Source organism: Hydra vulgaris, chromosome 09 (assembly GCF_038396675.1).
Source record: "Hydra vulgaris chromosome 09, alternate assembly HydraT2T_AEP".
NCBI lineage: Eukaryota > Metazoa > Cnidaria > Hydrozoa > Anthoathecata > Hydridae > Hydra > Hydra vulgaris.
The window spans coordinates 21,953,020-21,964,089 of record NC_088928.1 but is presented as its reverse complement, the minus strand read 5'-3'; the positions used below and the strand labels follow the sequence as shown (position 1 = coordinate 21,964,089).

Below are 11,070 nucleotides of genomic sequence, written 5' to 3'. Positions count from 1 at the left end.
ATAACGTTTAATCAACGTCTATTAAACAGCGTTACATATCTTTGCAAAATCGATTACTTTGTCAACGTTTCCGCAACATCTTTTGCGACCGGTTTTCAACGTTGATTCAACGTTGTCATGTTTGCTGGGTAGCTATTTGCTGTCAACAATCCAAAATGAGTTTATTCAAGTTTAAAATCACTTAAGTATTTTTAGGTAAATCCATAATTTATTGAAAAGACATACACAAACGACATACACAAAACTAAAACTTAATTTATGTTATATACGTACATGTATGTATTTAACATAAACTAAATCTTAGCTTTGAGTATGTAATTTGTTCTGTCAATTTCAATAAATTATGGATTTACCTTAAAATGCTTAACTGGTTCTAAAATTTTGCAAGAAACTGTATATCAAAAGACAGTTGTTGCTATTGCAAACCAATACTTTACTTTTTATATTTTCGCATATATTTTCACTGCATCTTATTAGAAGGTTGATTACTAATCTACTCAATCTAGTTGAATTTTATTTCGTATTTCACTTTGGTGGATGCAGAAAATGTAATCAGTATAGTAATTGCTATTTGCTTCTTCATGTATTAAAATTTATGCAAAGCAATACTATATATTATCTTCTAATTTATATATTTAGGTTTTTTATAATAAAATATTTGGAAATCACGATTTTATAAAAATGGAGCTCGATGATAAGACATTCTGTCTCAATCTTGCACAAGCTATTTATTTTATTGTTTAGGCATGTAGGGGAAAGCAGGGCAAAATGGCGAAAGTTTTGAAAGCCCTAAGTTATTGGAAAACTATCAGTCATGAAACAGTAATGCTTTGTCAGTATGTTCATTTTATCATAATGATTAATTGCCTATATGAATTTTTAGTTTAAAAGTATAAAAATTTGAAATAAAAATTAAAATAAAAAGTTCATAAATATGTCATCTGGTCACGTGACCGGGGTAAGATGACTTATTATGCAATTTCTGACTCCAACTTTATAAAAAATTAAAAATTACCCACTAATCTAACTAAAGAAACATAAAATAAACACGCGTCGAAAAAAAATATTCTTAAAAAAGTTACGCTCAAAGGACACCATTCGTTATGAATAACCGAAAGCAAAGTATTTTTTTGTTGTGAAAAAAGTAAACTTATGCGTATAAAATTGCATTATTAGTTTTTAAAAAACCCATTTGACATTTTAAAATACAAAGTGTAATAATAGTTTCGTTTTCACCCATTTTTAAGTTTTTTTGTTGAGTTGCTATGTAAAAAGCCATTTTACCCCATTCGCCATCTTGCCCCGCTTTCCCCTATATGGAAATTGTATTTATAGTAAAAGGCAAAATAAACTAATAATAAAAAAAATTATTTTGTTCTAAATTGAATACGCGAAAAACATTACTTGAAAATTACGCGAAAAACATTACTGAAAATACTCAGAAAGAATAAAAAAAAACCTTTACTTTAGTTTTCTTCATTCACTTTATAATGAAAAAATAAGCCTGATTTAACTACTAAATATTTTTCTTTTCTATTATAACTAACTCAACATTACGTATGACGTAATGTTGAATTAGTTATTGTTACTATGACGTAATGTTTTGTTTGAAATATCATGGCAATATGCCATTAAAATAATAAAAGAACTTTTTTAATATGCTCTTTAGTGCTTCAAGTTACATAGGTATTAATGGAAATATTGAATAATAATTTTAATAACTTTTTAGTAGTCCGGCCAATGTTTAGCTATATTTGGTTTTAAACAAAAAAATTTATTATGCATTTTCTTTTATTTAAAATATATTTCACAATAATATGCAATATCTAAAAGTAAAAGTAAACAATTTATTAAAATTGGAAAAAAAAAAGCAAGAATATTTTATTTCAACTAATACATTGCTATATATGCATTATCTAAAAGTAAAACTAAACAATGTATTAAAATTGAAGAAAAAAAAGCACGAATAGTTTTATTTCAACTAATAGCAATCTATTAGTTGAAATAAAATATTCTTGCTTTTTTTTTTTTCCAATTTTAATAAATTGTTTACTTTTACTTTTAGATATTGCATATTATTATGAAATATATTTTAAATAAAAGAAAATGCAGAATAAATTTAATAAGCATTGTCAAAAAAGGGGCTCAACCGGGATTCGAACCCGGGGCCTCTCGCACCCAAAGCGAGAATCATACCGCTAGACCATTGAGCCACAAAAGAGTGTTCTTTGTTTATTAGTTACAAATGCATCAAAATCATTTAAGCATAACAATAAAAACGTTGCTCTTTTGTACATATTGTGAGCTAGATTGTTTGGCATAATTAATAAAATATTTCTTCAATCTATTGCACTAGAGTGCTATTTAAACTCTGCGGTTGTAAACCCTGATTAACTAAATAATTATTGAAATTTCTATCGGCACTCATTGTGCTTCAATATATGTCAGGCCCGTTGCCAGAATATTTTGAAGGGAGAGTAATTTTTTTAAAGGCGCCAAATTTGCACACATATTGCATACAATAATTTAAAATGTAGAGAATGATGTAATTTTAAAATGCGGCAAAATAATAATTAGAAAACTAAATTAAGTTAAATACGATAAACTATTGCAGTAAAAATTGGTCTTATATGATTAAGGATGGCAGCTCCATTCTTCTTGGATGTAGTTTAATAAATAACTTTGCAAATTCTGTTTTGTCTAATGTCTCGACCTTATCAAGAGTCGAGACATTATACAAAACAGAAATCGCAATTTTATCATTAGTGTAAGTTCTCCTAACTGCTAGTCCTTCATGGATGCTCTGATATAATTTGACAATTTGCGAAGTGCAGATGCACATCTCTCGCCTTCATAAGACGTTACTTAAAATGTACAGTCAATGTATTAGAATGTACCCAGCAAACATGACAACGTTGAATCAACGTTGAAAACCGGTCGCAAAAGATGTTGCAGAAACGTTGACAAAGTAATCGATTTTGCAAAGATATGTAACGCTGTTTAATAGACGTTGATTAAACGTTATTGCGTAACGTTGAAAAAACCTTACTAAATGACGTTACAAAGCGTCGCAACTAAACGTTGAAAAAGCGTTACATAAAAAGCGTTGTATTAACGTCGCAACTTAACGTTGAAAAAACGTTACTTGTAAAGCGTTGCATAAACGCTGTTAAAGCAGTCTATTTTGCAAGGATTTGTAACGTTGTTAGTAAAACGTCGATTTAACGTGACTCAAAGACGTCGAGTAAAGGTTGAAATATAACGTTGAACCAACGCTTAAATGCGCTGTATAAAATATCGCAAAATATTATTAAATGCAATTAAACGTGGCTATAATATATATTGAATTGGCAAATAAAACTAAATTGTAAATTTAAACTAATTGTAATTTGAACAATAATTAATACAAACAGTAATATACAATGATAAATATAAAAAAGCTTAAAATATACAATTTATAGATATATATAAAAAAATATATATATTTTCTTTAAAATTTATGTGTGTGAGTGTTTGCATATATATTTATGCAATATATAAAAATACAATTAACAGGATATCGTATCGATAGGCCAGGATATCATTGAGATACAGAATCTAAATCAAAAAACAAAACTTGTACCATTAGTATTCTGAAAGCAAACCTAAAAAAAAATGTTATTAAATTAGTATAATTATTATTAAATTTAAAAAGTAAAAATAAATAAATAAATAAATAAATATATATATATATATATATATATATATATATATATATATATATATATATATATATATATATATATATATATATATATATATAACTTATTTATATATATAATTTATAATAATAGGTTCAGGTGTCACTCCATTGACTAGTTTTTAACTATATGAGTGACACCTAACCTTATTTATGTGAGTTTATAAATATTATTGTGAATTTTCATATTTTATGGTTAAATAAATGGATTATTATTATTATATATAAAATATATAGATAAACAAATTACATATATATATATATATAAATTATATATATATATATATATATATATATATATAAATTATATATATATATAAATTATATATATATATAAATTATATGTATATATATTATATATATATATAAATTATATATAAATATATATATATATATATATATATATATATATACACACACTGTGTGACAAAAGTTATCGTACACTTTAAAAAAATTACTAACCCTTAATTTAGAATATAAGAAATGCAAGGAACAAGTTAAAAACTCAATAAAAACTATTTGATTTATAATTATTTAAACAAAAATTGAAAAAACAGAACAAGAAAAAATTTTATTTTAATATCTTGATGAAAAAGCAAGAAAAGTAACAAAAAGAAGGTGACAAAAGTTATCGTATGCTTTCAACATAGTACACTTTGATAAATATTATGGGAACTAAACTTATATTTTAGTATCGTGTATTTTGTCCTTTAGCTTTTACAACAGCAGCAAGACGTCTTGGCATCGATTCAACGAGTTTTTTTGTAATAGACGGATCGATTGATTCCCACGTCTTTACAATTTGGACTTTTAATTGTTCAATGGTGTTTACACCTGTTCTATCTATTCGTCTATCGATATCATCCCATAAATGTTCTATTACATTCAAATCAGGGCTTTGAGGTAGATGATTTTGTATGTCCCAACCTTTTTTTTCCATAAATTCCATCACATCTTTAACCTTATGTTTGGGATCGTTATCTTGAAGAAAAACGAAGTCATCACCAATACCAAGATTACATGCTGATTGTTCAACATTTTCTTTAATAATACATTTATAGTAATGTTTATCCATATTTCCTTCAATAAATACTAACTTTCCAACACCTGCTGCCGACATACATCCCCAAACCATTACTGATCCATTTCTGTGTTTAAATGTTCGGACTGTAGTTCCATTTTCTAAGCAATTTTTTGATGAACGCCATACACGAATTCTACCATCAGATCTTTTTACATTAAGTTTAGACTCATCTGTCCATAAGACTTTATTCCAGAATGAGTCTGGCATATCAATGTACGTTTTAGCATAGTTTAATCGAAGCTTACAATTTTTGTCACTAATACAAGGAACCTTTCTTGGAACGCGACTCACTATTCCTTGTCTTTTAAGACTTCGAATGACTGTTTTTGGACTAATTTTAACCCCCAAATCGTTTTCTATTTTGCAAGCTAAAGTTTTGGCACTTACAAAACGATTTTTCTTGATTGCGGAAGCTAAGCTTCGTTCAGCACGCTTATTCAGTTTTTTTGAAGAACCACTTCAGGGCAAATTAGCTAATTTTCCTGTTTTATTGAACTTGTTAATAATTGAAGAAACTGTGGATTTTTTAGAATCAACAATTTTTACAATACAATTTCATGATTTTCCTTCATTCCAATGCTTAATTATTAGCTTACGAATTTCTACAGTGGTCTTAACCCATTTCGAGCCCATTTTACTATTTTTTAACCAAAAAATTCATTTAAAACAATTGAAAGTAATCTTAAAGTGTTTATAGATTACTTTATTTTCAAAAATGTATGAAAAATGGTGGACATAACGGTTTGGAGTTAAATAAATATTAGTATACGCCAAGTGTACGATAACTTTTGTCACCATCATTAATGTATTTTTTTTAAATTTTGAGCCTAATTTTAATGTTATTTCAATATAAATTCCAAAAATTTCAGAAATTACCAAAATAAATACTATTAAAAAAAAAATTATAATAATTTTTATTAAATTTAGCAGAATAATTGTGTCTATATTAAATTTTTTTCTTAGCGTACGATAACTTTTGTCACACAGTGTATATATATATATATATATATATATATATATATATATATATATATATATATATATATATATATATATATATATATAAATTTGCTTATTCGAAGTAATTTTCATTTCCTATGAATTTTCTTTAACAAACTCATGCAAATGCTGTTATGCAGAAATGCAGATATTTGAACCTGCAGTTGTTCGAAACAATTTTGCTTCCCTTGAAGATAAAAAAACACATTAAAAAAAAAAAAAAAAAAAAAAAAAAAGGACTATACTTTCAACGAATTGTAAAATATTTATTATTTTACAAGGATAAAACTGAAGTAGCACCAAATTCCAAGGGTTTTTTCTTTTTTACTTTCTACTTTTATTAAAATTTGAAACTTAAAGTAGGTCATTTTGAAGAGCATATTCAGTTATTCGAGTTTTGGCTTATTCGAAATAAACTCTTATACCCCTTGGAGGTTCGAATAACCGGGAGTTTACTGTATATATATATATATATATATATATATATATATATATATATATATATATATATATATATATATATATATATATATATATATATATATATATTATATATATATATACATACAGTCACAGGCAAAATTAAGTAGCATTAATGATAAAATCGAAACTCAAACAATAAAACAAAATTATTTACGTTAGAATCTATATAACTGCAAAAGTTTTATGTTTTTTTTTAAATTTGATTCCAGAGAGAAAAAAAAACATTTATAACTATTTTCAACTCAATGCAAAAGTAACTCTAATAAATGAACTTTGCTAACTTACAGTTTTTCTGTCTAAAATAAATGTGACAAAAGTAAGAAACATCTACATTTTTATTATGAAAAATAATGCTTTGTCAATAACTATTTACTTAAAAGTATTAACATCAAAAATATTTTCTTAAAGTTATTAATAATAAGCATTTTAAACTATATTTTTTGGAATTTAGTTTTAGAAAAAGTTAAAATAATAATAATGGTTAATCATCAAAATTATTCATTGGACATCAGATCTCGGGTCACTTGTGATCGAAAAAAGGGCCTAACCTACAAGCAATGTGATGAAAAATATCAAATATCAGTAAGTGGTGTTATGAAGATGTGTATAAAATATGAAGCAACTGGTTCTGCCAAAAATCGAAAAAGACATGGTCGCCCCATTAAGACTTCAACAAGAACCAATATCTTAATTGCACTGATAAAATAAAAAAAAATTAACAATAACCTCAAAACAGATAGTTAAAAATCCTTACTTAAATGTTTCATGTCAAACTGTACAGACAAAATTTAATTTAAGTGGTTTAAAAAATTAGGTGGTTTAATAAACCTTCTTCAGAAAAGTATAAACAAAAAAAAACTTTTAGCATTTGCAAAACTGCATATTAACAAGTGTGAGGCATTTTGGAACTTAGTGTTATGGTGGATAAGAATAAATGTAAAATACTTGGCTTAAAAAACGACAAAGAGTTTGACGCAGACCTTGAGATGCACTCTTAGATAGAAATCATACAAAAACAGTCTCGCATGGAGGTGGCTCGCCTATGGCTAGGGGATGTTTTGATTCAAATAGTGTGGGGCGACTGGTGAATGTTGAATGTATAATGACAGGGAAGTTGTATGTTGATTGGCTCTCAAAAAATTTATGTCAATCCGTTTAAGAATTGATCGCAAATTTTTTTTTCACCATGACAACGACCCTAAACACACATGCAAAGCGGCACAACAGTTCCTAAAAAAAAGTAAAGCTAACATCCTTAAATGGCCGTCACAAAGTCCAGACCTTAAGCCTGTTGAAAATATATATGGGCAATTTTAAAATCTAAAATAATTGTAAGATAGCTCATTTCATTTAAGTTACTTTTACAATGATTTAAAAAAAATTATAAATATTTTTTTTCTTGTTTACAATCAAATTTTAAAAAAACATAAATTTTTTGCAGTTATGTAGATTCCAACATAAATAATTTTGTTTTTATTGTTAGAGTTCTGAATTTATCAACAATGTTAATGCAGTATATATATATATATGTATACATAGATATATGTATAAATATAAACATATATATATATATATATATATATATATATATATATATATATATATATATATATATATATATATGTATATACGTATATATATATATATATATATATATTTATATATATATATATATATATATATATATATATATATATATATATATATATATATATATATATATATCTAGATTCTATTCTCTATCTCTATAAATCCCAAATCCGGCCTTGTATGGAATACTGTTGCCATATCTGGGGCGGATCTTCTATTGATGCCCTTTCTCTTTTAGACAAGGTGCAAAAACGCATTGTAAACATAGTTGGACCTGCTCTTGCAGCCAACCTCCAACCATTATCACATCGTCGTAATGTTGCTTCTCTTTCTCTTTTCTACAAATACTATAATGGGCACTGCTCTAAAGAGCTAGCGTCTCTTGTGCCATCTACTAAAATTCATTCTCGTGTTACTCGTCATTCAATTAAGTGTCATCCTTTTTCTGTGACTTTTCCTAAGTGCTCCAAAAACGCATATTCGTCTAGTTTTTTTCCTCGAACATCAGTTCTTTGGAATTCGCTTCCTTCATCTTGCTTTCCTGATTCAGATAATTTGCAATCTTTTAAATCATCCGTTAATCGTTATCTTGCTCTACAATCTTCATCTTTTCTCTTACAGTAACTTCCAACTTTAATTAGTGGCTGCTCGCAGCCTTGTTGGAAGCGAAGATTTTTAAAAAAAAAAAAAAAAAAAAAAATATATATACATATATATATATATATATATATATATATATATATATATATATATATATATATATATATATATATATATATATATATATATATATATATAGATATATACATTTTATGGAAGTCAAATTTCACAATTAAAAATAGTCACAATTCCATACATAAATTAACTAAATTAAACTTACTTGAATAGTTGTAACTATAAACCATCAATTTAAATCATATAATGTACTTCATTCATAAGATGGAAACCAGTTGAAAACATATCATTCCTCTATCTTTGATCCACCAGAACTTTACTAAATAAACTTACACCTGAAATCAAATTATAACATGTCAAAAAAATTTAAACAGTATTATTAAAATCAGATATGACTATTAGTTATTATTAAGTTTTATTTATTCTTCACCATATAAAAAGTTAAATGCAAAGAGAAACACAATCATTCACTAACATAATTACTTTCATTATTTTTCGGAGTCCTCTGTAGTCATAAAATTAAATCCTTCGCCTACTTCTATCTAATAATAGATACTTATAAGTAATTATTTAGTAAAATATAAACAAAAATGTAAAAACTAAAATATAAACCCAGTGCAAACAGATTACGATATATATTAAGGCAATCATAATACAATAAACAGATTCAAAATTTTACTTATCCCAAAATAAAAATAAGATTTATTAGATGTTTATTTGATATAGTAATTCACCATTAATATAGAACCATAACAGTTTTTTTATTCATATAAAACAATTAAAATAGCAATGAGTACTGTAAAATTTAATGACCTCCAGTAGTTTTAATTCTTTCAACTCTAAGCTTGTTCCATGAATAACTAATAGGAAAACTATTATAGGCAGCTTTCATTGCATGAACACCAGTTGACAAAAATAACCAACCATTTTCTACCCAACAACATAGAGCAACTGCCTCTGCTTCAATCTGTTTTTTAAAATAAACAACTTAAGTCCAGGATTGTGAAGTCATTGTAATAGATCACCTGAAAAAAAGACATCATTTGTTTTATTTACATATATATATATATACGTAAATATATATAATTATACATATATAAATATATATATATATATATATTTATATTTATATATATACATATATGTTTATATATTATATATAAACATATATATATATATATATATATATATATATATATATATATATATATATATATATATATATATATATATATATATATATATATATATATACATATATATATATATATATATATATATATATATATATATATATATATATATATATATATATATACATATATATTTTATTATTTATTTTATTTAAATTAAATAATATAATATATAATAATATATATATATATATATATATATATATATATATATATATATATATATATATATATATATATATATATATATATATATATATATATATATATATATATATATTATAAATAATATATATAATATATATATTATAAATTAAATAATATAATAATAATACAAATAAAGTATAAATAATTTGGTACCTCAAAAAACATTTACTTACTTTTAAAATAAAATCAAATATATATGCCACTATAATTCGTTTTGCAATAAAAGATTTCTTCTCATTTTTTAATGAATTCCAATAAATTCATAACAAATAGAAATCAATAAAAAGAAATAAGGAAACTGGCGTTTGTTAAAAAGTTGAAGATTTTCATCTTTATTTATTTTTTAATTTTACTGTCTCATTTAAATTTTATTTTAAAATTCTTTATAAAAATAATGAATGCCTAAACTCAATTTTTTTTAAATTACAAACTTGGTCTGGAACAAGTCTAGAACATGGTCAAGGAACATAAGTCTGGAACCAGATCGGCATAATCGGTACAGTCGGCCGATCGTAAAACGACTATGGCGAACCATTAGAATATGAACGGCATCACCGGCGCAGTGGTACCGTTCATCAGCCAACGAATCCCATGCATGGACCAAGCATGGAGAGTTTGCTGGGTATTTCGATCTGGTACTGCCCCCTCCCCCTCAATATAATTTTTGTTCCTACGGGCCTGTATAATAATAATAATAATTATAATGTTATAGTGACAATGACAAAAACAGTAATAATTATCATAAAATAATTATATTAAAATAAAAAATAATATTAATACTTTAATTACCATTAGAAAGCAACATTAATTTATAAAAGCATTTTACTAATATTATAATAGAACATACAAAATTAAGAAAAATAAAAGATGTTATAAAAATAAGGGTAAATGATTCTAGGCAAATAAACAACTTAATAACTGAACAAGTTCACATTATCTTAGTATTTTGGATATATAGTGAAGGATGTTAAATTATGGTGTTGGAAATTGTTATTTAAGGTTTTATTTTTAAGGTTGATTATTTTAGATAAGTATGTAGCTTAGATTGCCCTTAAACATGGAATATAAATTTGAAGTATCAATATATAGCAAGATAGACA

The 11,070-nt window shown here is 25.0% G+C and overlaps 1 long non-coding RNA gene across 3 annotated transcripts; it reads right to left on the bottom strand.

The window, feature by feature from the left end:
• Window positions 1-3,493: 3,493 nt before the first annotated feature.
• LOC136085043 (uncharacterized) lies at window positions 3,494-10,522 on the bottom strand. 3 transcript variants are annotated; one of them, XR_010641028.1, is made up of 5 exons: window positions 10,144-10,522; window positions 9,384-9,595; window positions 9,046-9,112; window positions 8,776-8,905; window positions 3,494-3,644 (listed from the first exon to the last, which is right to left on the bottom strand). It is a non-coding gene; the product is annotated as an uncharacterized LOC136085043 (long non-coding RNA). The 3 variants fall into 3 exon arrangements; XR_010641027.1 differs by having other exon boundaries at window positions 3,494-3,597; window positions 10,144-10,520; XR_010641029.1 differs by lacking the exon at window positions 9,046-9,112 and having other exon boundaries at window positions 3,494-3,597; window positions 10,144-10,518.
• Window positions 10,523-11,070: the final 548 nt, after the last annotated feature.